The sequence below is a fragment of the Prionailurus bengalensis genome, chromosome B1 (assembly GCF_016509475.1).
Source record: "Prionailurus bengalensis isolate Pbe53 chromosome B1, Fcat_Pben_1.1_paternal_pri, whole genome shotgun sequence".
Taxonomy (NCBI): Eukaryota; Metazoa; Chordata; class Mammalia; order Carnivora; family Felidae; genus Prionailurus; species Prionailurus bengalensis.
Window position 1 is genome coordinate 5616356 of NC_057344.1, and position 20720 is coordinate 5637075.

Consider the following 20720-nt stretch of genomic DNA (forward strand, 5'->3'; position numbering starts at 1 on the left):
ACTGTGATAGTAGAAAGACCTACTTCCTGAAACTGTGCATTGTAAAATGACACAGTGCCATACGCAATGATGCCTACACTGAGGGCATATCCCAGAGCACAATGCTTCATCCCCACAAACTGTTGTCCTCAAGCTAGTCTTTAGTTGAGCACTCTATCTCATCAGCAACACGTAGGACTAGGGAAAACTACAGCCATAAGCTCCAATGTGGTAACTTCCTTGCCTAAAAATTGATCTCTTGGTCTAAGGCAATGACATGTCAGGCGATGATGGAGAAGGCTCTCTATAAACCTTTGGGTTTTGACACTTCCAGATATACTGCTGGCAGTGTAGGCGATTCACTATCCCAAATATATAACAATTCTGATAAAAACAAATTGCTGCCCCACCTAAGATGGAATGAGCTGACTGTGAAACTGACCTGTCACTAAGAGGCTAGAAGGTCTCCCTGCAAAATGAAGCCTTCTCTAAGGCTCAGCATTGGTTTCTGCTTCTGGTAGGATCAGCCTTGTTAAGAGACAGCCATGCTCTTGCACCTATAGTCTCTATCCCTGCCACTAAGGCCACTCTATCCATGAATGCAATGTGTAAACCTCCAGGCAGCTGAGAAGGACGGCCGAGTGACATCAAAAGTCCATACGTGTTAGCCCCACTATCAAGAGTTCAGCCACGTACCTCTTCCCCAGATATTTGGATTCTCAACATACCAGTCATGTTCAATCCAGGCTCCTGGCTGACTAACCGATCCTTTGCCACTCACTGCCCAGGAGTTAGTTAATATCTGTACAGAAGATCTTATTTCCTTCTACAGGCATAAACAACTCAAAGCTCTTCTTACTGGGAAAATGTCCCTTGACCATTCCATTTCCAGATCCTCCTGAAACTGGGGATAGAATGTGCCAGGAGTACATTAAAAACTAGCTAAATCTACAAGTTCAACTGTGTCCCTCAAGAACACGTGTTAAAACTGTAACTTCCAGTAACTGTTAAGGTCACCTTATTTAGAACTAAGGCCCTGGCAGATGTAATCAAGTGAAGATGAGGTTATGAAAGTGGGCCCTAATCTGACTGATGTCCTTTAAAAGAAAGGAAAATTTGGAAAGAGACCACACACACACAGAGATGATGATGCAAAGACACAGAGAGAAAAGATAGCCTACAATGAGAGAGGCGGAGACTGGCAGCATCTATAAGCCAAGGAACACGAGGACTGCTGAAAAATGCCAAAAATGGCAAGGAAGGGTTGTCTCCTGGATCTTTCAGAGAGAACATGACCCTGCGGACCCCCTGATTTAGACTTTTGCACTCAAGAACTGCGAGAGAATCAAGTTCTACTTCTTAAAGACACCCAGTTGGGGCACACAGTTACCGAAACTCTAAGAAAGAAAGACACATAGGATGTCAACCTCCTATGATCCAGACTCAAGTTCTTCTCCTCCCAATTGGTCATGGTTTTAGGGAGAGGAATAACTTCAAAAGAGATTGGTGCCCCAAAATCCTGCCTCCTGAACCTGCTCAAATCTGATCCTGAGGGGCGCCTGGGTGGCGCAGTCGGTTAAGCGTCCGGCTTTAGGTCACGATATTGCGGTCCGTGAGTTCGAGCCCCGTGTCAGACTCTGGGCTGATGGCTCAGAGCCTGGAGCCTCTTTCCGATTCTGTGTCTCCCTCTCTCTCTGCCCCTCCCCCGTTCATGCTCTGTCTCTCTCTGTCCCAAAAATAAATAAACGTTGAAAAAAAAATTAAAAAAAAAATCTGATCCTGAATGTACCATTTAAATCACACAATGGAGAGCTGCCCTGCTCTCCCCAATTCTGGCTCAATGGATTCAACAACACATACCTTATTATGATTAGCTTAGATGACGTAATTACTTTGTGTCCCCCATCTCAGTCTATACTAAGGCCAGAATAATAAAACAAGCTATTTCTCAAGCTGAGAATATTTTAGCCTGGGAAGGGATTAACCTTGTTCCTGAAGCCCAGGGGTCGATGTTACTGTACATCTACTAGGGATTGATAGGGCTCATTCAACAGCCTCATCTACCACAGTGAACTCTAGCACTAGGATGCGTGCTGAAACCATGGCTTATGGGATAAATGGCATAAATCACAGCCAGATGCAGCTACAGAGTCCTCACTTGCTCTGTGTCCTAGAATCTGGGGGGCTTTGGCGTCATCTGGTAAGTGCACCAGAACAGTGCTCCCAAATGCAATAGCTATCCTGCCTGCCAAATTCAAAGAAGCTGTCACCCATATCGTGGGCGAACAAGATGGTCTCCAGAATGTCAAGGTCATTGGTTCTCTGTGGAATTGGCCACAAGTTCTACTGCTCTCCTCTCCATGCAAAGACAACTTACACTTCATTATCCCTATTGAATGGTATCAGGAAGGTAACATTCTTCAGTTCAATAGCTGCACACCAAGAGTGCAGGCTACGTCTGTCTATTTACTCAACATATCACATCTGGCGTTCAGCACAACAGTTACAATTCATTTTACTACCCGTTTTAGTTTAGGGTTGTCCATGATCTTCAGCCACCGTACAGATTATTTTTGTGGACACCAGAAAGGTCAACTGAGGGAAGACAGATGGGACCAACAATGCCCGGTCCTTCATGTGTGATCCTATCTCTGGACTCTTCTTTTCCTCCGAGACTGTGTCATTACTTCTGATTTGCATTTGTATGTGCAGAGAGGGGGCTCACACTTCGCTCTTCCTGTCTTGATGTCCCTTCTTCCACAAGTTAGAGAACCATGGTAAAGTTTCTTCCAGCTGCTAATTATATCAAATTTTATACTTTGGGGAGAGAAATCACCACAGAACAGACCCACAGAATCACTCACTGCATCCACTGTGAGAAAGGAAAATATTTTACTCGGCTTCTAGAAGCACTCCATTCTGTATGGGGATCAATTATGGTGTTTGGATCTCCTGACTTCAGTGACAGCTCAGGCACCATATCAAATAATCCTCAAAATCTGATCATCACCCCCGTAAAGTACAGACTTCCTGGCAGATGACTGTAATTACCTTTGTGGAAGGATATGAAAAATCACCTTGAAGAGATACTGCAGGAGTTTTCCTCAATGGGACCTGACCTCCCCTACAAAGGGTTCAAGCCAGTGAATTGACAAAGAACAGTAATATGAGTTCGAGTCCACACTTATCCACTACAGTGCCTAATGCCTATCTCCTGCCTGGGAGCCCTTGCTTTTATTCTGAATATAAAAGAATATGAAAGAATACCTTCATCAGTCCATCCACTCAGTACCTAGAATCACCACGATCTTTTAGGCATTGCTCTAGATCCTGAGCATCTAGATTGGCATCTTGATTGCCACTCCAGCCTTGCAGACCGTGATGGCAGGGCACTGCCTCTAATGGATAAGTGCTGTTCATGTTCTGTCATTTCATAACCCCATAACTGCCACTGATATTGGAGAACAAGTTAAGTGGTGTATTTCTTTATCCACAGAATCACTGGATCCACCATAATATGAAAATCCCTACTTTTTACTCGATTTCTCTAAACCCCCATTCACCACCAAACTGGATCTATGGAGGACATGCACAACAGAGCTTTTTCAAGGATGCTCTTGATCCCCTCACCAGTGCACATCTTATTGCCTTAGTAAAAGAAATGTCCTCTAGGGTCTCCTGGGGGTGGGGGAACAATGTCAGTATTAGGTTCTCAGGTTCACATAATAAATCCTTTCTAACCTTCCTACCTCCCCAGGCATTCTGACATTTTCCCACGAAAACACTAGAGGAGTTCTGACATGTTGATCTTCTTCTCTTAGGGCCATTTTGACGTTTAGGGAACCATACCAGGGAACTCTTAGGACAAGCTCCAGGTGTCTGACAAAATTTTAAATCCTCAGTCAAAAGTGCATGCCCTCTAAACTCCCCCATATGCAAGCCCACATTCTACCCTAGATGAACATCCTCAAGGTCAAGTCCCACCTGTGACATCCCAGCAACTGCCAGCACGTATCATACAGGTCCTGAATACCTTTGGCATTTAACCTATTTCCTTCTGAAGCAGTGATTGTACCTCCTTGGGGCTATCGATCAAAGGGGGATCAAAATTCATCTTGTGAGCCCCCTTCTCTAGGTGATACCATCACTTGTTTTCCAGGAAAGTTGAGGCCATTTCTTTCTAGTAACTAAAAAATGTGCTTCTGTTAACTGGAAGGTTCAGGGGAATCCAAGGGTTCAAAATTCTCAGTCTCAACCCGTGGATGGCTTCAAGTCTCTTTTGACAGACCTGACATTGACACAGGAATATCTGTGTGCTTAGTTTCCTTTCCAGATCCTTTACCATGGTGATCAGATCCTGGGTCTGATTTTTGGCACAGTGTGTCCTGTGGCTGCAGGATTTAAGCGTCCTCCAAAAGTAGTGTTAAGGTGTTCTGACCTTCGGATCATGTCCTAAGATGACAACTAATTGTCATGATTCCATTATTTTCTTTCTGCGATGGCTCTAATACCATTTTTAAAAGTGACTTCACTCAGAATTTAAGAAACAAAATAAACGAGCAAGGGGGGGGGAGAGTCAAACCAAGGAACAGACTCTTAACTACAGAGAACAAACTGATGGTTACCAGAGGGGAGGTGGGTGGGGGATGGGTTAAATAGGTGATGAGGATTAAGGAGGGTCCTTGTCCTGATGAACACGGAGTGTTGTAGAGAATTGTTGAAACATTATATCCTACACCTGAAACTAATATAACACTGTGTTAACTGTTGTAGAGAATTGTTGAAACATTATATCCTACACCTGAAACTAATATAACACTGTCTGTTAACTATAATTTAAAGAAAAAAGAAAAAAGAAGAAAAGCAAGATCAGGAAGTTTATTTCAGCAACTCATGAGTACAAAAGCTCTCCTTAGTGGTTAGAAGAAAAAAAGTTTGAATCCTCTTAAAGACTATGTTTTCTAAACGGTTAAAGAGATTATCCTATGAACTGAATATTATCGTTTTGTTTCCTATTAAGTTATAGTCTAAAACTAGTGTTTCTTAGTATTAAACTGATTGTTCTAACCATAATTTCATGTCATTACCATTTGTTTAAAAACACCTTGTGAATCAGTCATTATGTGTTCTCATCTTGACAAGTAAAAGTTCATGCTATAAAAAAAATTTTTCAATAGAAAAAAATCACAGGAAAATATACCAGCATGTTACTTCTGGTTGTTTCTTGGTGTTATGACTGTAAATATTTTTTATGTCAAGTAATTTTTACCTATGAATATATGTTACCTTTTTTAGTTGTAACAATTTGGAAATTACTTTAGGTTTCCTTCATAGTTACAATAATTCCTTTCCAAACCTTATTCCTTTTATTTCTTCTTATGTTATCATACTGGCTAAGATCTCTAGTTCAATGTTGAACTCAGGTAGTGACGGCAGGCACCCTAGTAGTTTATTCATCCTTACAGGAAACATTCTCAGGGTTTTAGTCATTTTTCTATCTCCTAGACTGCTCATGGACTGTTTATTTGACAAAAATTGACATCCATTGGACATAATTTATTAAAATCATTAAGTAATTTCTCTTGTTTAGTTGATAGTATGAAGAACTATGTTGGCCAGTTTTCTTATGTTAATATCAACTTTTCACAAAAGGAATAAACCCAATTCAAAAGGATATATTAAATTTTTGTACATAGTTACATTTTGATAGCTAATCTTTTCTTTAGTGTTTTTGCATATATGTTAATGAGGGAGACTAATTTTCCTTTCTTGTACTACCTTTGTCAAACTTACACTAGTATCATAAGTCAGGAATATTGTCTCCATACACACACACACACACACACACACACATACACACACACACACACACACTCCAGAATAATTTAAGATTGGAATTGTTTTGATAAAACTTGTCTGTAAAGCCAAAATAAATGACCCCACCCCACAAATCATAGAATGATCATTTCTCACATAGTTACATGTTGCAGCCACATGTTCTCCCAGCACTGACCCATCAACCTCACTGACTGCAGGTGGACCATGAGAAATGGTGTTCCCCACATGCCAAGAGTTACTCCCTCACCACTTTCCACCAGCACTACTCTCAGACAATACAACTGCAGGGCAGGACAAGGACTGTATTGTAGGGCAATACAACTGCAAGGTGCCACTGTGAGGGCCCACTTTCCTAAACTGGTCAGGCAGGACTCCCCAGAAAAGAGAGCCCAGAGCAAAGCTTACAAACTAATGCTCTTTGAGGGGATGAGGCCCTGGGGAGGGGGGAAAACCCCCATAATACACAACCAAGCTGCCCAGGGCTTTTGAAGAAACAGTGCTCCCCACCTGGCCTTGAGGGTATGTCCAGATGATTCTACAGAAACAGTAGGCCTTGGGATAACCCATGGGGGATGGGGAAGGAGAGGGAATTTACCTGCAGGTTTCTCCAATCTCCTGTTATCTCTTAGTAAATCAGGTCCATGTTGTGGGTTGGCGGTTACCTGGGAAAGATCATTCTTACCAGAGTCTGGGTTACGCGAAACAAGGTGTGAAAGAACGGATTTGGTCGCTACTCAGACCTTCCAGTTCTGGGACTCTAGCTCTGATCACCTGAGAATTCTGGCAATCACTTTAAGCCAGGATTAAAGAAAAAACACAAGGCAACACAATGCCTGAAGTGTCAGCTTGCCATTTGGGCCCGATCACATCCCTCCAAATCTCATCTTCTTAGCATGGTGGCTGGTGACAGAACTTCCTCCACGCTATCTGGATCTGAATTAACTGGTTCCGTGTAAAGAATGGATCATTACTTTCTTCGCTGCATTAGTATACATTACATGGTGTTTTAATTTAATCCCTGGGAGCCACTACAGGTATCACCACAAATTAGATCAAAGTTCAGTCTAAGGGAAAGAAAACACACATCGCTCAATGCTGTTTCTATATTAAAGCGGCTGAAAGTCAGTGTAAGAAAAGACCATCATAACGAATGTCACGAATATGCTGACCCCGTTTCTGATAAAAGCCCATATAATTTCAATGGGAAACGACTTCTAGGCTCTGAGAGTTGCAATTAAGGTAAATGTACCTTGAGGTAGGAAGTCCCTCTTTATTCAGGCAGAACTGGATATTGATGGCTTTCATTTGTATCAGCACCAAACACTACCTTCTAATGAATGCAGAGAAGTTTCTCAGAGTTTAATGTTCCCCAGCATCTTCGACATAGATTTTGAAATGTCCTGAACTGTTCAAGAGCATTCTGTGTTCGTTAATTACTTCCCCTTGCCTTTTGGCCCACTTCTAGAGGTAGTGTGGCTAACGTTTCACCTTGCCCCTCACAAAGCTCTCCCCTCGTAGGGTGACTGTGTCATCACCACGGCATATTGGTTGCATTCTTTGCTGAAACTCTTGGCAAAAGTTCCAAAATTTTAATTGACCTCCATGAATTTTATACTTAACATTCCCCTTTCTATTATATGGATAGAGTTGACTTTGAGTGGCTTGTGGAAACCAATTTGGAACGGCTTTCTATTTTAAATTTCAAAGAAATTGACCAGTTGTTAGAAGAGGATAAAGGGAACCAGAAGGCAGAGCAACTATTTTATGGTTGACTCAATCCATGGAGCATTCTAGATTCAAGGTGAAAGCAACGGTGCTGGGAATTTTCTTGTAGAACCCAGAAAGTTCGGGCAAAAACAAACTTATTAACCTGAAGATAGTTAATCAACTCATGGCGATGCAGCTGGTACCACCTAACCCCTCACTCCAGAGCCCAACATCCCCCCTGCTGCAACTGTTTTGTCGATTTGCAAATGGACACTTCCCTGAAAATAGGTGATTCCACGTGGGTAAGTCCTGTGAAAAACAACCTTAGTTTGTCTCTCAGAAAACAAAGTTACAAATATGTTTTGCGAGCCTCTGTTTGCTGTGAAAATGCAAATGCATGTTGCAGAATAATTAGAAAATAGGACGGTAATTTAAAGCTCCCTATTTTATACTGAAACTTGAATGTGTTGAATCTTATAGTTCAGCATCATCACTGAGCCCGAAAACACTTACGGCCATCTTGAATCTAGAAAATTCCACGTCATTCATGTAGTTGCTGTGGCAGAATTTCTAAATGTCATTGAAATAAAATAGTAACATGTATACAGACTACATACATGTGTGTTCAATGCGTACATGTATGTAATATACAGTAAAAGCCCTTCAGTTAAATCTCCAATATCTCTATCCGGATCATGGGGGAAAGAAAACAACATTAAATAATTTTAGGAAAGGAAAACTTTAATTTTTTTTTTTGCTTATTTATTTTTGAGAGAGACAGAGCAGGGGTAGGGGAAGTGGGAAAGAGGTGTAGAGAGACAGAGAGAGAGAGGGAGTGGGAATCCCAAGCAAGCTATGCCCTGCCAGCAGAGAGCCTGATGCAGGACTCAAACTGAAGAAGCATGACCTGAGCTGAAATCAAGAGTCGGACGCTTAACCCACTGAGCCACTCAGGTGCCCCAGGAAAGCAAACCTTTCTAATAACTATAACTGGTACCACAAAAAATATATGCAGTAAAATTCAAATACTTTGCTAATGGAGAGAGTCTTCATTTGTAGACGCCTGCTCTGTTATCCCAACAGGTAGAATATTCAAAAGATAAGGCCCAATTCTGTAACTCTGTCACATTAATTTTGGAGGTAGTTGGTCTCATGGAATTTTCCCTAGGGCCACTTGCCCCACTCTTTCCTAGACTAAACCATAATACACATATATAAGCTAAGCACATAGGAGGCCCCTAGGCCCTGAAAATGGCAGTATTTACTGGAGCAGAGAAGTCACTCCTCTCCTAAGGAAACTCGGGTAGCTAACCTACACAGCAACCCAGCACAAACGGTCTCCAGCATTCACGAGGAAGATGGCGAGCTAACTACCTGTGTGATGCTGGACAAGTTAACTCGTCTGTGCCTCGGTTTTGTCATCTGTAAAGTGGGAATAATAAGTAATGTACAGGATTTTGGTGAGGATTACAAAAAGTCACTTCAAAAAGGGTCTGGCACTTATCAAACATGCTAGCCCTTTTCTATATAACTAGTGACATCATAAAAAACAGTATATGATCACTGTTGTTCTCCGGTTATCTCTGAAACCCCTACACTGGTCTTCTGAACTGCACTCCTGAAGGTTGCTTACGATGTATTCCGGCATCTTTACCACAGAGAGACGCAACCAAAAGAAAGGAAAATTCTGACAGTGGAGACCGTCACATTCAGCAAAAAGTTGGCTACCTGTCCAGTTACCGTCTTTGGCTACAACTTAACTCTTTTAGTTAGATAAAATCTTTCCAAAATCTCTCATTATGCCGGTCCGATCTGGAGGTAGACTGTGATTTCCTCAGCAGGGGCAGAAACAAAAAAGCATGAATCCATAGGGACAAGAACATACCAGAGCCAGGGTTTGCCCTGAATGATTCAGAGTGTCCTTAAATGGTGATTTCTAGAACCCTGAAGTCTGGATTTAAATGTGATATATGATCCAGGAATAGAAGACAAATCTGAGGCCACAGTAGTAAGAGAAGTGAAGACACAATACCCTGGGGGATGAACTCCTGAACAGAAGGTGAAATCACAAGAATAAGGTTTCTCCCTATTCTATAGGGTAAACTATAGGACTTACATATATATTACATATATATGATATATATATACACCATATATATTATATACCTCATATATATACCATATATATTATATACCTCCATATAATATATATATTATATATTACCATATATAATATATATGTGTGTAATAATTATAATTATATATACATATTATATATTATGTATACATATTATGTATATTATATATAATTATGATTTTAATTATAATGTAATATATACTTATATATATGTAATTGTACATATATATGTAAATGTGCAATCTAAAGAAGGGGAAAAATCACAAGAAAATAATAAAAGAGCCTTAAAAATTTGTGACAACAGAAGTTCCAACGTAAGTGCAATTAGTGTGTCAGAAGAGAAGACGGAGAAAGGGGCAGAAAAAAAATGGAAAAATAATGACTTCAAACTTCCCAACTGGTGACCTAGATTTCCAGATTTGATCATGTCAGCAAAGGCCAAATAAGACAAGGGGAGAAGCGTGGAAGCAGAAGAAAAGACACAGCCCACACAGGGCACGTGTCATGGATGATGGGATTTTTCCTCAAACTCTGGGTCCCAAGACCAAACATCAGCCCACCAGATCTGCCCTACAAGAAATATTAAAGGCAGTTCTCTGAGTCAAAGATAAGGGATTACACAGGGAGAGTCAAGTCTTCAGAAAGGAATGGAATACCACTGAAAAGTTCATGGATAAAAATATAAAATACAGAAACTAAAAACATACAGTAAACATCAATTCTAAACATGCAATATGCATATTATTTTTATTAACTTACCTTGTTTATATATATTACTAATGCATTATATAATATAAAATTATAAAGATTATTTTATAATCTTGTCTTGAGGCTTTAATGTCTATAAATGCAAGAGACATGATGCGTATAATATAATGAATGATGGGTGAAGGTGTTGAATGAGACAGTATACAAAAAGATAAAACAAATAGAAAACAAACCATACAAAGCAGCATCTAAATGAACACGTAGAAAAAACTTTATTAACTCTAAAATAGTATATAAATGTGTGTGCGTACATACTATTATAGGGTGATCACACTGGATAGAAAAAGCAAGAGCAAATTACACTTGCCAATGAAAAATGTATATTTAAAGTGCCTATAAAAATGCACTTTAAATATAATGACATGTATTGGCTGAAAGTAAACCAATAAAAAAAAGATATACCACGCAAACAGTAAGAATAAGGAAGCTGAGTGCTTTTATTAATATTCGATAAGGTAGACTACAACAGAAGTTAGAGTATTACCAAGTAGAAACAGAACGGTTCATGATGACAAATTTGCCGATTCATCAGGAAGACAGAACCACCATAGACGTGTCCGCACAAAAGAAGAGCTTCAAAATATGCAAAGGATAAACTGACAGACAAGAGATACAGGATTCTGTCATTATAATCAGAGATTTTAACATCCTGTCAGCAATTTATAGAAACATGAAGTAAATCAGTGAAGGCAGACAATATATGAAAAGCACATGTACCTTGCCTTAAACTAACATGTATGAAAATCTACACCTAAGAACTAAAAAATAAACATTATTTTCAAGTGCACAAGCCACACTCATGAAGAAAGACCCATGAAATGGGGCACAAAATAAGTCTCAGTACATTTTAATGAACTGAAATCATACAAAGTATGTTCTCGGGTAGGAAGAGAATTAAAATAAAAATCAATACCAGTAAGATACATAGGAAAACCTCAAACCTTTGGAAACTAAACAATCTATTTCTAAATCATCCATGGGTCAGATGAAAAATTACTAAAGAAATTGGAAAATATTTTACCCTAACTGGTAATAAAAACATTAACATTTACATCAACATTTCTGTATGACGACTAGAGTAGTGCTTAGAGGGGAAGTTATACTTTTAAATGATTTCATCAGAAAATAGGATATTGATCTAAGACTTCCCCTAAGTTACTACCTCAAGAAGATTAGAACATTAAAGTAAATACAGTGAAAGAAGAAAAGAATACAATGAGCAGACATCAATGAAACAGAAGCCAAAAGAGAAAAGAAACAATGCCAATATGTGGTTATGGGGGGAAAAATTAACAAAATTGGTATATACTTGACTAAACTGAGGAAGAAAAATGAAATTCAAGAAAAAAGGTTAAGTTCTCACTACAGAGCATTAAAAGTATCGAATTAAAAGTATTGCAAGAAGCTATTATTACAAGTTGATGCCAACAAACTCAACATCTTAGGTGAAATGGATAAATTAGCTGAAATGTACAACCCAGCCAAATTGGCACAAAAGAAATCTATGAAAGAAACTGCATTATATAAAAACTTTTCCCATGTATTAGTACACACCTTTATTGGTGAATTCTGTTGAACATTCAAGAGTAAATACCATATGGGGCGCCTGCGTGGCTCAGTCGGTTAAGCAACCAACTTTGGCTCAGGTCATGATCTCACCGTTTGTGAGTTTGAGCCCTGCGTCGGGCTCTGTGCTAGGAGCATGGAGCCTGGGGCCAACTTCCACTTCTGTGTCTCCCTCTCTCTGCCTCTCCCCTGCTCATACGCTCACTCTCTCTCTCCCTCAAAAATAAACAAATATTAAAAAAAATTTTAAGAGTAAATACCATTTTTGTATATATTTTTTCATGAAATAAAAAAGTTTGAACACTCTCCAACTTGTGTTATAAGGCTGCCAGGGCTCTGATATCAAAAACACAAAGACAGAGAGAGAGAGGGAGGGAGAAATAAACTTAGAGTATTGTCTCTCAGGTTTATAGAAGTAACAATCTTTCACAAGTAAACTAGAATACAACAAATTATAAGGAGGAAAATATAAAAAATAAGACTTCTCTTAGGGATGTGAGGTTGTTCGACATTAAAACATTAGTCAATGGGGGGCCACCTGGGTGGCTAAGTCAGTTAAGCATCGGACTCTTGATTGTGGTTCAGGTCATGATCTCATGATCTTGAGTTTGAGCCTCTCATCAGGCTCTGCACTGACAGCATGGAGCCTGCTAGCAATTCTCTATCCTTTCTCTGACCCTACCTCCCTTGAACTCTCTAATAAATAAACTTAAAAGAAACACTTTAAAACATTAGTCAACGGGACTTCCATATTCAGCCAAGATAAAGTGATAAGGATTATATTTACCTAAAAGCCACTGTCAGGGAGGAAACTACACAAAATATTGCAGATACTCAGAAAAGATAGAGCAGAACCATAATCTCTGAGGGACAGAAGAAAAACAAGTCCAACATTTACATGAGTTTATGGTTTGGGAGGCGATTTCCAGGTTATAGTAAGGAGTGGGAAAACAGAGTCAGATGGAGACTTTGCAGAGCAAAGCACAGAAAGGCAGACCGTGGTTGTCAGAGACAACTCGGGATACGCGCAGAGGGGGTCCTGAGTCTCTGGCTAAGTTCTAATGCACACGTTTGAAAATAAAATATATATAGTGTGGAAAGAACCATACCAAAGATTATGCTGACAGTTCCTAGAGTTCACACAGGGTCCCAACCATGGAGGAAGAGGTTTGTGATAGGTAGGGTAGAATCCTCAGAAGGATGTTGTCTTACTATAGGAATAAATTTATGCTAGAGTGAAAGCTTCTCTGGACCCACACTCAAAATGCTTAACAGGAAGTCTTGAAAGATCCCAATAACTAAGTGTATCCTGGAACACAATCTAACAGTGTATTAATGAAACAAAATCCAGTAACAAACAACATAAAATCTTCCAGGTCTGGCATCCAATGAAATTTATGAGGCATGCAAAGCTGAAGAATAATATAACTCATGAACACTAACAAAGTCAGTCTATAGAAAGATACCCATAAATGACAAAGATGATGGATCTAGCAGAAAATAAAACCTAGTAATAAAAAATTGGCTCCGTATGTTTGAGAAGGTTGAGAAAAAGATGAATGCAGTGAACAGACAAATAAAGATATAAAAAGAACTGAGCAAAGTTTTAAATACGAGAACTACAGTACCAGAAAACATACTGCCTGGATGAACAGATCAGACATTCTAGAAGAAATGACTGGTAATCTTGAGGACATAGCAATAAAAACTATTCAAAATAAAGCACATAAAGAAAAAAGATTAAAAAAAATGGTACAACAGATCATTAGTAACTTGGTGGGCAATAGTATGTAGTCCAATATACATATAATTGAGGAAGAGGAAACAAAAATATTTTAAGATAATGCCAACTCTTTCCAAATTCTTAGGTAAATTATAAATTCAAACATTCAAAGATTCAAAAATTCAGCAAATTCCAAGCAGAATAAACATAAGAAAACCACTCAAAGGCAAGCCTAATCATGTTGTTAAACACCAAGGATAAAAAGAAAAACTTTATAAACATCTAATAGGGGCTGGGGATGGTGAATGCATTACACATCGCACAGCAAAGACAAAGATTTCTCTTTACAGCGACAGATGATTCATCAAAGACCACAGCCAACAGTCAAGGGTGAAACACTTTTAACACACTGAAAGAAAAAAGAAATGAGCAATCTAGAGTTCTTTGTCTGGTGAATCATCTTTCAAAATAAAAGCCAAATAACAATATTTTCAGCCCAAAAAACATGAGATTAATTAACTGTGTATCTGCGCTGAAATCAATGTTAAATGAAGTTCATCACACAAGAGGAAAATTACAGCAGTTGGAAGTTTGAATAGATACCAAGCAATGAAGAGCAGGAGACATGGTGGTTGTGACTCTGGAACACACAGAGGTCCCTACAACATTCTGCTCATGTTTATGTCTCTACAAGGTAAGACTTCCAGCTATTCCTGCAAGAAGTGGCTGATGAATCGTCTACATGCATGTGCACAGATGCATGCACATACACACAGACGCACACACACATGGATTATCACATCTACAAAAACAACAACCCATTCCAGGCTCTGAAAAAAAAAGGGCAAACAACAAATGGAGAAATGCTGATTCATGCCAACTTGGCAGAGTTTGGGTAAGAAAGGTGGAGGTCTATAGCATGTCATCTAGCAAACTCAGTCAACAAAGATGTTATCTGATGGGGCAGAGTTGGCAGCTGAAACCAGCAGCCTTACCGCAGAGGGCCCAACCTGTCTTCAGGTGGGCAGCAAAAACCCATGGTGACAACATCAGTAAAGTTATTAAACTGTGAGAGATGAATAGGAAATCTTGCCTCTCTGCTGCCCTGCAATCCAGTCCAGTTGCAAGAGTGAAGTGATGCCAGAAATGTAATAGAGAGAGCCTGGAAATGAGAGAGCCATAAAAGCCCACTACACACTCTTGGCTATCAGGGAAACACTTTACATGTGCATGAAGCACTGATGGGGACTAGTGGAAAGGAAGAGTGGGAGAGTGTCCTCATGTCCTCATGTGCCCCAATGTTTCCAGCAGCACTATCGGCAACTGCCAAATTATGGAAAGAGCCCAAATGTCCATGGACTGATGAATGGATTAAGATGTGGTGTGTGTATACAATGGACTACCACTCCAATGAAAAAGAATAAAATCTTGCCATTTGCAGCAACATGGATGGAACCAGAGTGTATTATGCTAAGCAAAATAAGTCAGAGAACAACATATGATTTCACTCATATGTGGAATGTGAAAAACACAACAAATGAACACAGGGGAAGGGAAGGAAAAATAAAGTAAAAACAGAGAAGGAGGCAAACTATAAGAGACTAGTAAATACAGAGAACAAACTGAGGGCTGCTAGATGTGTGGTGGGTGGGGGTATGGGCTAAATAGGCGATAGGCAGTAAGGAGGGTGCTTGTTGGGATGAGCACTGGGTGTCAAACATAACAGATGGATCACTGGGTTGGATACCTGAAGCCAAGACTACACTGTATATTAACTAACCTGAAATTAAAAAAAAACTTGTAGTGTCCTTTCCCACCTTCCCTGTAGAGACTAAAACCCCCCAGGCTCCACATTATTAACCACAATCTCTGCCAAAACCATTAAACTGCAAAGTCATAGGCTTCACCCATGGAAAGCTAGACTAAAAATTAAGAGTAAGATGAAGCATAGATATCTTCAGCAGAACACTCCTCTGGAAGACACATACTTTAAGCCCAGGCCAAAAAAGTAAGTCAAGGAAAAAATATAAAAATTCAAGATGCTATAAAAAAAAGTATGTGAAATGATCTGTTTTCAATAACACAAATTTAGAAGACAGCCAAAGACAGGAACCTATGCTGTATGACTGAGGGGAAAAATACTCAATAAAACAAAGGATTCTAAACCGGCCCAGACATTGGATTTAGCCAACAATGATTCAAAGCAGCTATTATAGGACACTTCAGGAAAAAAAAAAAAAAGGCAGAATAAGAGGATCCTAAGGTTACCTCCTCCCATAGACTCACCTACATAACAACACATCAATGCAAATAATCCAGAAAACTACCCAGAGACTGGCAGAAAAGACTTTCCAGTTAATCATAGAGAGGAGGCCACATTACAAAGGATGGGAGGGGTGGAGACCCAGTCAGGAACCACATTCCCAGTGAGACTGACCACAACTGGAAGGACACCACAAGCATGGAGAAAGGAGAGGAACAGACCCCACACCAGGCACCCAAGACATGGGGAACCTGCACTAAGAAGAAAAGTCCTGATAACATTTGGCTTTGAAACAAGGGTGGGGGCTTAAGTTCGCCAGTTTTTACAACCAGCGGGGCTTACCTCTTAAGTACTTTAAAAGGGAGATCTGGAGAGAGAGAGGAAACAGAGTCCCCACACTTAGCATAACAAACAACACTAACCAGATGTAGCATAAAAGTAGCAGTTTAAAAAATGCCTGGGACATACAGGAAGGAGATTTATTTACTAATCTCAGAACCTGGGCGGGGCTGGGGCTGGGGAGGTGGTCTTTAGGAGACTTCTGCAAGAAGTCTACAGAGCTGGCAAGCACCATTTCTCTGTCCTTCAGCCCCCAACTTAGATATCCCAACACCTGCAGGTACCAGCGTGAACACTCACTACCTAGCTTGCTAACACTCTGTGCCTTGCCCCCAAGTTCTCCTGCAGACCCCCCCAATCCAACCCACCCCACTCAGCAGGAGTCCCGCCAGTATGGCTGTAAGCAGCTCCATCAGACACCAGCATCACTCCAAAGCGACCTCTCCCCTGGAGAGAGGGCAAAATAACCACATGCATCAGTTCCACTGCAGTGACAACAGCTGAAATATGTAACTGACAGTGTAGAGAGAATGCCCTGCCTATCACTGTGTCTCCAACCCCAACAGAGATCTGTAGACAGACATATGGTTTGTCTGCAGGTCTCCCCACCAATGAAAGCCTCTCAGGGAACAATGCATGGCCAGCATAGTTCAGTGTCACTGATGCCTCCACAAATGAGCTAAAGCATCTGGTCTGACTGCTGATACCCCTCCTAACTACAAGACCCTTAACAGCACAAGGACAAAACCCTGCTCACCATGGACAAAAGGGACTACTGCAAATGCACTGAAGGCAAGTGCAACTCTTCCACAACACTAAGATGCACACAAACACATAGGAGACACTCCTGAAGTCTCTTGTTCTGGTGAATAGGGCACACTGCAGCACAGGGCACCACAGGATCTCTTCCTCATAAGGCCACTACTTTCAAGATCAAGAGACATAATTCACTTTTAATACACAGAAACAAACACATAGAGTTAAACAAAATGAGGAAATGGAGGAATATGTCCCAAATGAAAGAACAGAACAAAACCACAGAAAAAGAGCTAAATGAAATGGAGATAAGCAATAGGTCTGATAAAGAATTCAAAGTAATGGTCAAGTTACTTACTGGACTTGAGAAAAGTGTGGAGGACATCAGTGAAACACTTGACACAGTTAGAAAATATAAAACATGAACCAGAGATGGAAATACTCAATAACAAATTAACCATGCACTAAAATCAATACATAGTAGACTAGATGAAGTAGAGGAATATATCAGCAAGCCAGAAAACAGAGTAATGGAAAGCAAACAGGTTAAACAACAATACGAAAAAATAATTTAAAAAAATAAGAAGAGGTTAAGGGAACTTAACATCATCAAGCATAGTAACATTCACATTATAAGGATCCCAGAATGAAGAGACAAAAAGGAGCAGAAAATTTATTTAAAGAAGTAATAGTTAAAAACTTCCATTTCTTCCTGGGAAAAGAAGGAAACATACAGATCAAGGGGGCACAGAGATACCCCAACAAAACCAAACCAACGGGGTCCATATCAAGACACATAATAATTAAAATGGCAAAGAGTAGTGAAAAAGAGGGAATTTTAAAAGCAAAATAGAAAAGAAACCCGTTACATACAAGGGAAACCCCATACGGCCATCAGCTGGTTTTTCAGCAGAGATTTTGCAGGCCAGGAGGGAGTGGCATGATATATTCAAAAGGCTGAAAGGAAAAAAAGAGTGTGTGTGTGTGTGTGTGTGTGTGTGTGTGTGTGTATATATATATATATATATATAAAGATAGCCAAGAATACTCTATCCAGCAAAGCTATCATTTAGACTAGAAAGAGAAATAAACTAAAACAAAACTAAAAGAATTCAGAACTACTAAACCAGCCTTACAAGAAATGTTAAAGGGAATTCTGTGAATGGAAATAAAAGCTCATAATCAGGAGTAAGGGCATAAGGAAACAAAAAACATTAACAGGTAAATACAAACTAATTATAGACTAATCACGTTTAAAACATAAAATTATATGCTTTATGTAAAACATATAAAATTATAGATTAATCACTGATTAGTACATAGGGACATTTGGGTGGCTCAGTTAGTTAAGCATGCAACTCTGGCTTAGGTCATGGTCTCATGGTTCATGAGTTTGAGCCCTGCAATGGGCTCTGTGCTGACAGTGTAGAGCCTACTTTGGATCCTCTGTCTCCCTCTGTCTCTGCCCCCCCACCCCGGTTCATTCACTCGTTTGTTCATTCTCTCTCTCTCTCTCTCTCTCTCTCTCTCTCTCTCTCTCAAAAATAAACATTTAAAAAAAATTAGTACATAGGTTAAAGCACAAAAGACATTAAAATCAATTAGATCTATAAAAATCAGACATGGAGTTCACAAAAGGATGTAAAGGATGACATCATATACATAAAACATGGCTGAGGGTAGTAAAAATTGAGTGCTTTTAGAATGGGTTCAAACTTAAGCAACGATCAACTCAATATAGACTATGATATGCATTAGATGTTATATATGAACCTAATCAAAAGCCTGTAATAGATACACACAAAAAAATAAAAATAAAGGAATCCAAGTATATCACTAAAGAAAGCTATCAAAGCAAAAGGGAAAAGAGCAAAAAAGAAGAAAGGGACAGAGAAAAAAACTACAAAAAACAACCATAAAACAAGTAACAGAAAGGCAGTAAGTACATATCTACCAATAACTAGCTTGAATGTATATAGATTCAATCCTCCAATTAAAATAAGTAGGGTGACTGAATGGATCAAAAACAACACCCACTGTATCCCACCTACAAGACACTCTCTTCACATCTAAAGACACATACAGATAAAAGTGATGGGAAAATACTTACAATGAAAATCGAAGCAAAAAGAAAGCTGTGGTAGCATACTTATGTAGACAAAATAGACTTAAAAAAATTGTAACAAGAAACAAAGGACACTACATAATGATCAAAGGAATAATCTAACGAGAAGATATAACAATTATAAATACTTACGCACCAAACATGAAGGCACATAAATACATAAATCAACCATTAACAGACATAAAGGAAGAAATTAACAGTAATATAATAATATTAGGGCACTTTAACACCCCACATATATCAATGGATATACTGTTGAAACACAAAATCAACAAGGAAACAGTGGCTTTGAACACACATTGGACCAGATGGACTTGGCAGATGTATTCAGAACACTCCATTCAAAACGAGAAGAATAAACATTCTTTTCAAGTGCTCATGGAACATTCTCCGAAATAAATGACATGCTAGGCCACAAAATAAATCTCAGTGAATTCAAAAGATTGATATCCTATCATGCATTTTTTTTTACCACAACAGTTTGAAACTAGATATCACAAGAAAAGATCTGAAAGGAACACAAATACATGTAGGTTAAATCACATGCTATTAAACAATGAATGGTCAACCAAGAAATCAAAAAGGAAATCAAAAGATACATGGAGACAAATAAAAATGATGATGTAATAGTCCAAAATCATTGGGATCTAACAAAAGCTATTATAAGACAGAATTTTATAGCAATACAGGCCTACATCAAGACCCAAGAAAAATAACCTTACACCAAAAGGAGATAGAAAAAGAAAAAAGCAAAGCCCAAATCTAGTAGAAGGAAAGGCATAACAAAGATTAGAGTAGAAATAAAGTGAAGATGAAAAAGACAACAGAAAATATCAGTTAAACTGGGAGCTGGACCTTTGAAGAGATAAACAAAAATTAATAAACCTTTAGCCAGACTAATCAAAAGGGAGGGGACTCAAATAAGTAAAAACAGAAATGAAAAAGGAGAAATAACAACTAATACCACAGAAATACAAAAAATTATAAGAAAGTGTTATGGAAAAGTGTATGCCAATAAATTGGACAACCCAGAACACATGGATAAGTCTCCAGAAACATAAAATCTCCCAAAAGTGAATCAGGAAGAAATAGAAAATTTGAACACTGATTATTAGTACTCAAAAAACTCCCAAGAAACACAAGTCCAGGACGAGACAGCTTCACAGGAGAATTCTACAAACATTTAAAGAAGAGTTAATACCTATTTTTCTCAAACTAATCCAAAAAACGAGAGAGAGAGAGAGAGAGAGAGAGAGAGAGAGAGAAAGGAAAGCTTCCAAATTCACTCTATGAGGCCAGCATTATCCTGATACCAAAACCACACAAGATGTTACAAATAAAAAAAAAAAATAGTATAGGCCAGTATCTCTGATGAACATAGGTGCAAAAATTTTCAACAAAATATTAACGAATCAAACTCAAAATACATTAAAAACAACTTCAACATGATCAAGTAGGATTTACCCAGGGATACAAGAGTGGTTAAATATTTGCAAATCAATCAACATGATGCATCACA